The sequence below is a fragment of the Oryx dammah genome, unplaced genomic scaffold, assembly GCF_014754425.2.
Source record: "Oryx dammah isolate SB20612 unplaced genomic scaffold, SCBI_Odam_1.1 HiC_scaffold_11123, whole genome shotgun sequence".
NCBI classification, from domain to species: Eukaryota; Metazoa; Chordata; class Mammalia; order Artiodactyla; family Bovidae; genus Oryx; species Oryx dammah.
In genome coordinates, this window is record NW_024080516.1 from 44,516 (window position 1) to 57,016 (window position 12,501).

The following is a 12,501-nucleotide window of genomic DNA, read 5'->3' on the forward strand; positions in this document are numbered from 1 at the left end:
TTCTGTGCAATTATGGCTCATATTTATATAAATGTATTTATATAAACATCTCATGTGATAATTATAAACATGAAAATCTGTGGCTTGGTTATCCATAAAAGATAGGAATTCGAAAAGAATGAAAATAGAGGTTGATGATGATTTCAATATTTTGAGGCAATCAGGTATTTGAGAGAACAACAATTAGCCCTCTTTTAATAAGGACTGAGTGAAAGAAAATATTAGATGTTCTATCCAATAATATCTCAATGTTTTGCTTCCAAAACAGAAAAAAATCAGGGGCTTCCCTGATGACCCAATGGCTAAGACTCTGCACTTCCCTTGCAGGGGGCCCAGGTTTGATCTCGGGTTGAGAAACTAGATCCCATGTGCTACAACTTAAAAGATTCTCTCTGCCACAACTAAGACCCGGCACAACCAAATAAATAAGTAAATAAAAAGAGAAAAACAGCTAACACTGATTGAACACCTACATTCATTTATTCAAGATTAACATTACGTACCAGCTATGTGCCAAGGACTATTAGAGGCTTTTAGTATTTATCATACACATAATAAAAAAGGAAATGGCAACCCACTCCAGTATTCTTGCTGAGAGAATCCTGTGGACAGGGGAGCCTGGTGGGCTACCGTCTATGGGGTCGCACAAGAGTCAAACACGACTGAAGCGACTTAGCAGCAGCAGCAGTATTTATCATTGAACAATGCAGACCAAGACCCTTGTGGGGCTTACATTCTAGAGGAGGGGGACAGTCAATGAACACAACAGAAGATGAGTAAGTGAATTAGAGCATTTACAAAGTGGCTGAGGAAATAAAAGTGGAAATCAAGGGATAGGATATCCAAAAGATGGTCAGAGTAGGTCTTAGGAGAAATTAACATTTGAGAAAAACTTGCAGGCACTAAGAAGTAAGACTTGCTGATATGTGGGGAAGACTGTGCCAGGCAGAAGGAGAGTCCAGGGCAAGGCACCCCCGGCCTGCCCACCATGTTCCCGGGGTTGGCGGGGGGGGCAATGGAAGGACTGAGGAGCCTGAACAGAGAAGCAAGAGAAGGAATGAAAAGAGGTGGGGATGGTAACCAGGGAGCAGGCCTTCGAGGGCTCCGTTGGCCTCTGACCTTTACCCTGAGTGAAGCGAGGAAGGTTTGCAGGGCTTGGAGCAGGAGATTGACATGATCTGACCTGAGTTTCAGAGGATCACTCTGGCTGCTGTGTTGGGAACTGACTTGAGAGAAGAGGGTGGAAGCCGGGAGACCAGTCACAGTGACTGGGGGAATCATGGCAGAGGAGGTGGGGGTCCTGTCTAAGGTGAGACAGTGAGTCAAGGTGGGATGATAAGAAGTGACTAGACGGTTTCCTGGAGGATTGAGTAAAGGCTGTGGGAGAAAGCAGAGTCAAGGACCACTCAGGGGATTTGCTCCGAGTGCGTGGGGGGAGCATGCCACCATCTTCGATGAACTGGCCACAGGGCTGAGTGCTGTCCATGATTTATTCCTTTTTCCTTTGGCTGCACCACGCATCTTGCAAGATCTTGGTTCCTGGACCAGAAACTGAATCCAGGCCACCGCAGTGAAAGCCTGGAATCCTAACCACTGGCAGCACCAGAGAATCTTTTCAGAAACTCTGTGAACTGGGTGCTCTCTCTCTTCTCATTTTATCAATGAGGGAGTTGAGACTGTAAGAGGTTACGTGACCACACAACTCCTCACTAGTGGAACCAGGTTCTAAATGTGGATTATGTGGTATCTTAGCCTGCTCTGGACTAAATTTTGTTTACATTTTGTTTCTATTCACGCTTCTAAAATCCTGTTCTTTTAGGTTTGAGCATCTGCAGTTATGTAAGCATATTGGTGAAATTTGAGTCTACATCTTCACTACCAGAGAAAGATAAGTGGTCTTGGAATGTCATTAGACAGGATCATAAATCACCGTGCATGTAAAGGAAGGGCGTGATTAGCAGCTCAACCATTAAGGGATTTGATGTTTAATCAGGCTGAGAATCAAAACTTTCCAAACTCTATTTGCAAGGTGGTTTTTAGGGGCTATTTTGTTAAAATATTTCACTTGGATTGTGTTGATCAGGTGAAGTCAACACAGGGAACAACCACATTTTCAGAAATAGCCCTGCTTTCTCTGGCAGTCAACAATTTGTCCTTTGTCCCCACCTTTTCTGCATGAATCACCCTAATATCAGCCGAACTCCAGTGGCTTGCAGGTCCCCGAATCCCTCCTGATATCCAGGAGGACTGCACTGAACTGCAGTTGTGTTTCTGGGTGGTTGTTCCCAGAAGCTCTCACTGGCCCCATTGTCTGCCCGTCTCTTGTGCAATCCACACGAGGCGCCTGGCAAAGCCTGTAGGACCATATCAGACCACTAATCCATGTGCTCCCGGAGGCTCAGGAGCACCTCCCTATAAACTGTAGGGTGAGGTGCTCATCCTGGGGGAGAGGATAAGCCCAGGTAAAAGGCTTGGAAGAGGGAGTGCAGATAAAGGAGGAGCCAGAGAGTCTGGGAGAAAGTGGCCCTGGTGTAAACAATACTGGCAAGTGGTGTCTGTAAGATCCACTGAGCCTCTCAAATATCCTTAGATGTGAAGCAACACGGGGGCAACAACCCCATAAGCTTACTGTCTTTATTTTGAGAAGATCCAGTAAGCAGATACCAGCAGAGCTTATAGACATGATTTGCAAGCATTCCTGCTCATTGTTTGTTCATTCATCTGTTCAGACTATTTATGGAGAGCCCTCTATTGTATCAGGAATTGTGCTAAGAGATGGCTTCATAAATGTGACCATGTGGCACCTTCAATGTGACAAATAGCACTGACATGTAGTGGTGAGTTTTCAAATTTCAAGGAAAGCAAGATAAGACAGAAGGAGACAAGAGCTGAATATTGTTGTAACTAGGTTGTCACATGGACTGCAGTCTGCCAGGCTCCTCTGTCCATGGAATTTTCCAGGCAAGAATACTGGAGTGGGTTGCCATTTCCTTCTCCAAGGGATCTTCCCAACCCAGGGATCGAACCCAGGTCTCCTGCGTTGCAGATAGATACTTTACCATCTGAGCCACCAAGCAAGCCCAGGTTATCGCACTGCCAAATTCAGTGTAATAAATAGCCCTCCTTTGGCTGATTTTTTTCATGGATACTTGGTTTTTCAATGTGATGGGAGGGGGGGGATGGGGTTAGAATTGAGGTTGATCTTTATTCCCAGGGACTCATTCTCTGCTTTTAGTTATTGGGGTATAGTCTTAAGAAAATCACCGGGTTTTAAGATGGCATTTTTTTTTCCAGTTCCCAGAAATTATTAAACTTGCTTATGCCAGACTGGGGGTTGTCTCTCCTTTTTCCCCCTGCCCCCTTCATGTCCATCTTAAATCCTTCGGGCATCTGATTCCAGGCACATGAAATCATATGCATTTCTGCTTCCTAAGAGTAGCAATATACATCAAGTCAGGCCCTGGGTGCAGAGCTCATTGAGGCTCATTCCAGACTGGTTCAGGGGTCACTTTCAGTCCTGCCTGAAACTATATTCTCAAAGGCCGTACTTTGTTACTTTCAGCACCATCAAAGTCAGCATCATCCGCACCACAATTGTAGCAAATAAGAATTGAATTTTCTCGGAAATTTCCAAATATGTTATGTTTCAGAAAGCCCCATTTTCCCACCTACGTTCGGTTTAGTTCATGAATCTCCAGAGCACTTTAGTACTGATGTGCTTAGTATTGATGTGCTAGAAGAAAAGAACTCCTCTCGTGTTGTGCATATTGACAATATTAAATCAGTTAATTAAATTGAAACCTACACTAACATACTGAAAGGGAAGATTCTTGGTTTCTTGGAAAATGGAAATATCGTGGTAAAATGTTATAATCTAAATCTCATAATCTATATAACCATCTTTCATCAGCTTAAAATGCACAATTTAGAGGCTGTAAGCCTCTATAATAACATTTAATCTTGAATGAGCATTTTCTGTACCTGAGGCACTCTTTCAAGTAACTTACAAACATTATTTCTTTAAATCTCCCCAACAATGAGTGAGTGAGTGAGTGAGTGAGTGAGTGAAAAAAGCTTAGTCATATCCGACTCTTTGCAACCTTGTGGACTATAGAGTCCACCCCAGGCCAGAATACTGGAGTGGGTAGCCTTTCGCTTCTCCAGGGGATCTTCCCAACCCAGGAATCCAACCCAGGTTTCCCACATTGCAGGCAGATTCTTACCAGCTGAACCACAAGGGAAGCCCACAACACAACAATACAATGAATGTTGACTCTCCCAACAATTCAATGAATTATCCCCTTTTTGCGGGAGAACAAATAGCAGCATGGAGAGATGAAAAACCTCCCTCAAGTTCAGACGGCGAGGAGTACAGAATCATGCAGACCTTTCTAGCTTTAAATAAGCCGTCGTCCCAGACTCATACCTCCTCAGACATATACATGAGAAATAAGGCCCAGAACCCCAAAGGATTAAAAACTCATTCAATCTCTTAACACACTACTATGTTTTAATAAGTAATGTTTTAGTGTCTGAAATAAACATATCTATACAATTACTTGAAGAATAAAAAAAGAGTATAAACTTTATAATCAAACATTATTCTGTGGTTGGTGTTATGTTTTTCTTTAAAGTTAATGAAAATTATATTCTAGCTATTAGTTGGTCAAGAGTATTTCCAAATTTCCATTTGTTAGTATAAATGGAAAAGCTAAATAGTAAAAGACTTTAATATTTCTCCCCAGAACCACAAAATAATGATAAAAATAACTGAAATTATATAGATATTTTAAACTACTTTAATTCTAAAGTAAATTAAAATTTCTTGAAGAGGGCTAGATGTGGAATACAGATTAAGACTAAGAAAGTAAAATTGATTTGGAAAGGTACAGGTTTTCAGATTAGAAGACTTCATGAGTCTAGTCTAGATAATTTCATGCCAAGTCCAATACTTCAGGCTAAGATATTATTTTACTTTACATTTTAAACTCCATTCAGCAACAGTAAAGAAATCATGGCAATAATTCAGTACCCCTGGTGCTAAATAGGGCTTCCCTGGTGGCTCAGTGGTAAAGAATATGTCTGCCAAGCAAGAGCCTGGGGTTCAATCCCTGGGTGGGGAAGATCCTGGGAAAGGAAATGGCAACCCCCTCAAGTATTCTAGCCTGGGAAATCCCATGGACAGAGGAGCCTGGCAGGCTATCATCCATGATGTTGCAAAAAGGTTAGACACGACGTAGTGACTAAACAACAACAAAAAAAGCAGGAAATATCAATATAGAAGCCAAAGAACATTTCAAAACTCCTATTTAATTATCCTGCAGACAAGTATTTCTCCATTATCTATTTCTCCCCGAAATCCTAAAAACAGAGCCATGGACTTAAAGCACAAAAAATTGGCCAGTGCCTTGTCCATGGAAAAGAAAAAATCTTACAGAAAAGATTCGATGCAACTTCCCTTAATCAATCATGACTATGCATTTGGTTACTATTCCAGCAACAACTCAATGGTGGTTGGATTGCGTTGAACAGTAAAGTTCTATTTGTCTGGATTTAATGCTAAGCTTTCTTCCAGTGTGCTGGTGAACTATGTGCAAATAACCATCCTTTCCCTTTCGAGCTTGGAACAAGGCAGGAGCAAAACAGCCTGGGGGCATCGGCTCTGGTACCTGCTTCTTGCAGAATAACAGTCTGGAGGAGCAGCAGCCAGAGGAGGAGGACTGGGCGGCCCATGTTGGGAAGGCTTCCAGCTCCTGGGAAGCATGGAGTTTCAGCTTTATATGCTCTCAAGTCTCCCCTGAGGTGGGTGGTGGAGCGGGCAGTGCAATCTGATGCTTCAGACTTGGATTGGCAGGCTTTTTGTTGTGGCATTTGGTGTGTATCTGCAATGGGGAAAGGGTGATTCCATTACTAGAGACATTTCCTGGAACCACTGGGAGGTGAAATCAGAGAGAAGAAAAAAAGACAAATTGTGTCTTGATGTCTGGTTATGCAGGTGGACCTTCTAGCCCCGAATCAGGAGAGAGACCACCCGGAGCCCTGTATATCAATGAAGGCATCGTTTCTTCAGCAGGTGATAGATCCTAGTAGTAGAACTGCTGACATCTGCTTATCTTTCAATGCCCACATCTACCCATCTACCTCTCCTCCTTCTTTTCTTTCTTTCTTTCTTTTTTTTTTTTTTTTTTTTTTTGAGTTTTCTCTTCTCAATTGCTTCCCTTGTAGCTCAGCTGGTAAAGAATCCACCTGCAATGTGGGAGACCTGGGTTCGATCCCTGAGTTGGGACAATCCCCTGGAGAAGGGAAAGGCTACCCACTCCAGTATTCTGGGCTGGAGAATTCCATGGGTTGTATAATCCATGGGGTCGCAAAGAGTCAGACACGGCTAGGCGACTTTCACTTCCCTTCTCAATTGCATTCTCAAATTGCATTCTCCACTCTTATGTCACTCAAAACATTCCGCATTGTAGTTGCTGGTATTTTAGTCTTGTTTTCCCCATTAGCTTGTAAACTCTCTGAGGGCAAGACTTCTCTCTTTATTATTTATATCCTATTTATAATATCGCTGACTTTATTGCCTGGCGTGATGCCTTGGACCGAAATACTTGCAGGACTTTGAAGTACTCACTGACATCCGATGTTGTTCAAATTATTGCTTCCTTAACGGGTATTTTCCCTCTGCTTAGATCATTGACTGATAGTAACAAATTATCCCATAATCTCAATGAATTCTCTCTTCTGAGCCTTGGGATACAACAGTCTTCTTCTTCATCTTATATTGTGCTTATTTATTTAATTTTGGTTGTTCGGGGTCTTCATCGCTGTGTGCAGGCTTTCTCCAGTTGCCGCAAGCAGGGGCTATGTTCCTGTTGCAGAGCACGGGCCCTAGGACACGTGGGCTCAGTAGTAGTGGTGCTAGGCTTAGTGGCCCAATGGTATGTGGAATTTTCCCAGACCTGGGATCAAACCCATGTCCCCTGCATTGGCAAGAGGATTCTCATCCAGTATGCCACTAGGAAAGTCCCATAACAGTCTTCAGGCAGAGAACATATCTTCTGGAGCAGGCATCTAGCTCTAGGAAATGGAGGGAAGTGTTTTACCAACCAATATAATATTACTCATCAAGATGATTCCTCAAGCTGGGTGAATCCAATGTATTATTTATTTATTTTTGTTCATGTCACCTTTTTCCAGAAAAAAAAAAAAAAAACCTAAGGCTGATATAAAAATGCACACAAATTTCGAAAAGATGAAAAAAAGAAGAAAACTAAATGAGTCTGGAATAAAGCAAAAATTAAAAATAAGTCTAGGAAAATAACTGGAAGCCAAGAGAAGATGTGGAAAGCACCAAAATTGACTAAGACAATAAATCTGAAAAGGGCATTTGCTACATAAATAAAGTAAGAGTCGGGTAACCCCGTATGTTTCCTAGTATATACTGATCATGCTGAGTGTTTCACATTCATTATTTAATTCTTTTAAGAGTTCTGTGAGTAAGGAGAACAGATATTCTTCTCTCCATTTTACAGATGGGAAAACTAAGGCAAGGAGAAATGGATTCTCATGCTTGAGGTCAGCTGGTGAGGGAAGGAAGCTGTAGGATGAGGACTCAGCTCTGCTGGTTCTTGGGTTCTCTGTCTCTGTGTCTTGAAAAGGCCATGTGAGACTGGATGGGCACTCTCTCTCGCCACGATGTATTAGAATTTTATTATAATTTGTGAGATTAGCTTTAGTTTCAAAACTCTAGGTAGCCATGATGGTTGTATATATGGTGGTCATGGTTACATGGCTCCACCAACCCAGCCACTTACCACACCCTCTTGCACAACATGGGGCCTGCCTGGCCTGTGGATAGGTGTACACCCTGTATCCTTGGCCAGCTGTATAAAGAGATTGCACTGTATGTGTTAAAAAACTTTTTTTGGCTGCACTGCACATGGCGTGTGGGATCTTAGTTTCTTGACCAAGGATGGAACCTATGCCCGCCTGCAGTGGAAATTCGGAGTCTTAACCACTGGACTGCCTGGGAAGTCCCCACTTGTTAATTTTTTTAAATAAACAGTTTTTAATTGTCTAGTGATAAAAAGATGAACTTCAAATAGCTACTTCATTTGACTGTCATATAAATCAACAAACAACTAATGTTATGAACATGAAATGTGGGTCTGTTAGATATTTTAGACTTCTGTTACTTGAGAGATCTTTGAAATAAAATGGAATGTCTCTTGCCCAGAGAGACAATTATTGTCTCTTTTGTTTTCCTGACCAAGAGGCAAAGGCACACTAGGGGAAGTTGACCTAAAAAGCACTTTCATTGGTCCTTCTAAAAACCTTCTGTTTCTAAATAAATAGTGATCTCAGATGCCAATTCTAAAAAATCTCACATCTTTAACCCTACTTCTAATCAGATCGAATTATAACGACAGTGAACAGACATTACAGAACTGACTGCATCCGAAATACGAGGCTCAAAGTGTGTGGTCCCAGTTCAAAGTGGGAGAAACTGGCTTGCTCTTTTCTTTTTTTAAACTCATTTTTGAACAAAAAGCTTTCTTTCTTTGAACAAGAAAAATCTAATGCAGGCTTTAAGTCATAGAGAGAGCTAAATTTCAGGCAATTACATTCAAGGTTTTCCTCAGAGATATATATACACATTCTGACCCACTAAAGCTTGTGCTGTGCTGGGTATGGATATATTTTGATTCCTTTCTGGTCCCTTCCATCACCAGCATCTTGAGTTTCTCTATTACAGTTATCTTTTGATCTCCTACGAACTAGTTATTGATTGCAGGACTAGACAGTCTTGGAGAAAGTGCTCCGATTTATAATCTACAGCAGAGGTAGCCTCAACACAAGTATCCAGATCTCCACTCAAGAATAATTGAAGAAATGACAAAGGGGAGCTGATGTGGAAGTGGAAGTGTTAGTTCTCAGTCATGTTCGACCCTTTGCAGCCCGCCAGGCTCCTCTGTCCACGGAATTCTCCAGGCAAGAATACTGGAGGTGGGTTGCCATTTCCTTCTCCAGGGGATCTTCCAACCCAGGGATCGAACCTGGGTTTCCTGCATTGCCGGCAGATTCTTTACCATCTAAGCCACCAGGAAAGTCCAAAGGAAAGCTAAGTTACTCACTGCTCAAACATTTCCCTATCCTTTGCATTTTTACTGCCTCCTGTCACTTTTCCGAGTGGCCTTCTTTCCTTTTCTCCTGGGCAGGCTGATGCACCACTCAGCCTGTCTTGTCTGTTCCTCTGGAGAAGAAACCAGAATGAGTGGGGCTGGCCTCATTTTTTTAAACTTTATTTTTTTTAACTTTTTATTTTATATCAGAGTATAGCCAATTTAACAATGCTGTGCTAGTTTCAGATGGACAGCAGAGCGACTAAGTCACACACAAACATGTATCCATTCTCTCCCAAACTCCCCTTCCATCCAGGCTGCCACATGACATCGAGCAGAGTTCCCTGTGCTAATACAGCAGGACCTTGTTGGCTATCCATTTTAAGTATACCAGTGTGTACGTGTCATCTCAAACTCCTAGGCTGGCCTCATTTATCTTTCAGTACCTCGTTTGTGAAATACCATTAGGTTCAACAAAAAATACCACTGTGAAAATCATAGGCTCACCAATATCCGAAAACATGATTCTCGGCTATTCCGGAGCAGTAGAATGGTTTCAGCATGTTTCAGAACTGTGTTATGAAACATTTTCAAACACAGTTTACCAAAACTGAGGAACTCTCCAGACAATAGTTGTCAACCTTGGCTGCACATTGGAGTCAGAGAGATCTGCACACTGGAAATCTTTACAAAATACTGATGTCTGGGTCCCACAGCCCAGGTTCTGATGTGACTGGTATAGCCTCTCACATCACTGTACCTCCCCAGGTGAATCTAATATGCAACCAGGGTTAAGAGCCACTCTTGCCAGAACATCTTTTCTTTTTTTAAAATTTATTGATTTTAATTGGAGGCTAGTTACTTTACAATATTGTATTGGTTCTGCCACACATCAACATGAATCATATTTTCTTTCAACCTTCTCTCCTCCAGCTCTGCCTTCTCCTTCCTTCCCTCTCTTCAGTGCTTGGTTTCTTTTGAATTCACGTTCTCCACGCTCTTATGCTACAATGAGGACTTTATCCCCTTATCTAACAGAAGTTGGTTGAGACAAACATGCTTTTTACCAAGATCAACAATTTCCTAGTAGAACGTGAGTTCTATTCGGGCACAGTCTGTATGGGGGAACTTGATGAAGTCTCAGTTTGCTAGGGATGCTGTAACAAAGTGCCACTAACAGTGCGGCTTAAACAACAGTCAATTGTGAGATTTATTGTCTCACAGTTCTTCAGGCTGGAGATGAGATTAAGTTGTTGCCAGGGTTTTTTTTTTTTTTTCTGAAGACTATCAGGAAGAATCTGTTTATGAATCTCCCCTAGATTTTGGTGGCTTGCTGGCAAACAAACAAAAAAATTTTTTTATTGGACTATGTTTGCTTTACAATGTTGTGTTATTTTCTGCTGTACAGCAAAGTGAATCAGGTACACATATACATATATCCCCTTGTTTTTGGATTTCTTTCCATTTTAGGTCACCACGGAGCACTGAGTAGGTTATTGCTCTGCAGTCAGTTCTCATTCAGTTCAGTTCAGTTCAGTTCAGTTGCTCAGTCGTCTGACTCTGTGACCCCATGGACTGCAGTACACCAGGCTTCCCTGTCCGTCACCAACTCTCAAAGCTTGCTCAAACTCATGTCCATTGGGTCGGTGATGCCATCCAACCATCTCATCCTCTGTCGTCCCCTTCTCCTCCTGCCTTCAATCATTCTCAGCATCAGGGTCTTTTCAAATGAATCAGCTCTTCGCATCAGGTGGCCAAAGTATTGGAGTTTCAGCTTCAGCATCAGTCCTTCCAATGAATATTCAGGACTGATTTCCTTTAGGATGGACTGGTTGGCTGTCTTGCTGTCCAAGGGACTCTCAAGAGTCTTCTCCAACATCACAGTTCAAAAGCATCAGTTCTTCGGTGCTCAGCCTTCTTTATACAAAGTAGCTGTGTATATGTCAATCCCAATCTCCCAATTTATCCCACCCTCCCTTTCCCCTCTTGGTGTCCAGACATTTGTTCTCTCTGTCTCTAATTCTGCTTTGCAAATAGGTTCATCTGTACTTTTTGTTCCTTTTCTTGTAAAAGCACAACCTCAGTCTCTGCCTTTTCCCTTGGTTTGTGTTCTTCCTGTGTGCCTGTTTGCCTCCAGATTTCCCCTTTTTAAAAAGATCCTGGTCCTTTTGGATTAGTACCCACTGTAATGACCTCATTTTAACTCAATTACCTCTATAAAGGTGCTGTCTCCAAATAAGGTCACCTTCTGAGGTCCTAGGGGTTAAAGACTTCGACTTATGGGATGAAGACAGTTCAGCTCACAACACATGGCATGGACTGAATGGGCAGCCGGCACAGACAAGGCTGAAGTCTTTATTGTTATCAGCAAAGTCAAAACACACAGCTGCAAATACAAAATCCTCAGTTACAGGCGAAAGCCATCGAAGACCAAATGGTACGTCCCCACCACCGTGCCGCGTCGTGACTCTTCACCCGCATTTCTGCCCTCTCCTCCCCTCGTCCCTCCTCTTGAGGCTCGATTGGCCTCCTGGGGTCCGTCAGGGTCACGAGTGCACTCATCTGCTTTGCCATCGACCCATCTCTTGACATCACTGTTCTCAAAGCACCCCCTCCATCCTCTTTATCCTTCATGCTGCATGGCCAGTTGGCCTCCTTGCCGGGAGGAGTCCACTTCTGGACACCACATCGGACATGCGTGATACTTCGAGTGCCCACCAACAGTGCCTGCCGTTGGGTGCAGTGACAGTGAAGCTGGAGAAGACTCACTGACTGCTCGCTCTCAAGTGGCCACAGTCACAGCAGTGGCCGTAGCTGCTGCTATTGAGGGCTCCACCACTGACTGAGGAGATGGGGTGATGGTGTGGTGGTGGAGGCTGCCATGAGGGCACCTTAGCAGGTGACAGAGGTGCGGCTACAAGAAGCTGAAGCCTCGCCTATGACTGCAAGGTCGGAGGGACAAAGCAGAAGTGGATGGTGAGGCCAGCAGCCATCGTGACACTCTATGGATGGCTTTTGCTTTGAACACTACTATTAAAAATATTAACCATTAATTTCCCTCTTATAGAATCGATGGACTTTTCAATGAAAAAGAGGCAAAGCCTTGCACAGCTCCTTTTGCCAATTTGGGATTCTCTATCCTGGCCATTCAGGTCTGTTCCCAGGATTCTGTTCCAATACACACAACTGAAAGATCATGAACACATACTCTTCCTTGGGTTAGATCCTAAAGGAGATAGACTGTAACTCCCTCCCACTTAGCCGCCATGGGAGTTCTAGGATCTTTAGGCGATGTTTTGCCAACTGGGGTTTTAAGATAAGATGGTTTCATGTTTGTACACCGTGACTTACACAATCTTCTTCTGCATGCTCAATCGGGCTC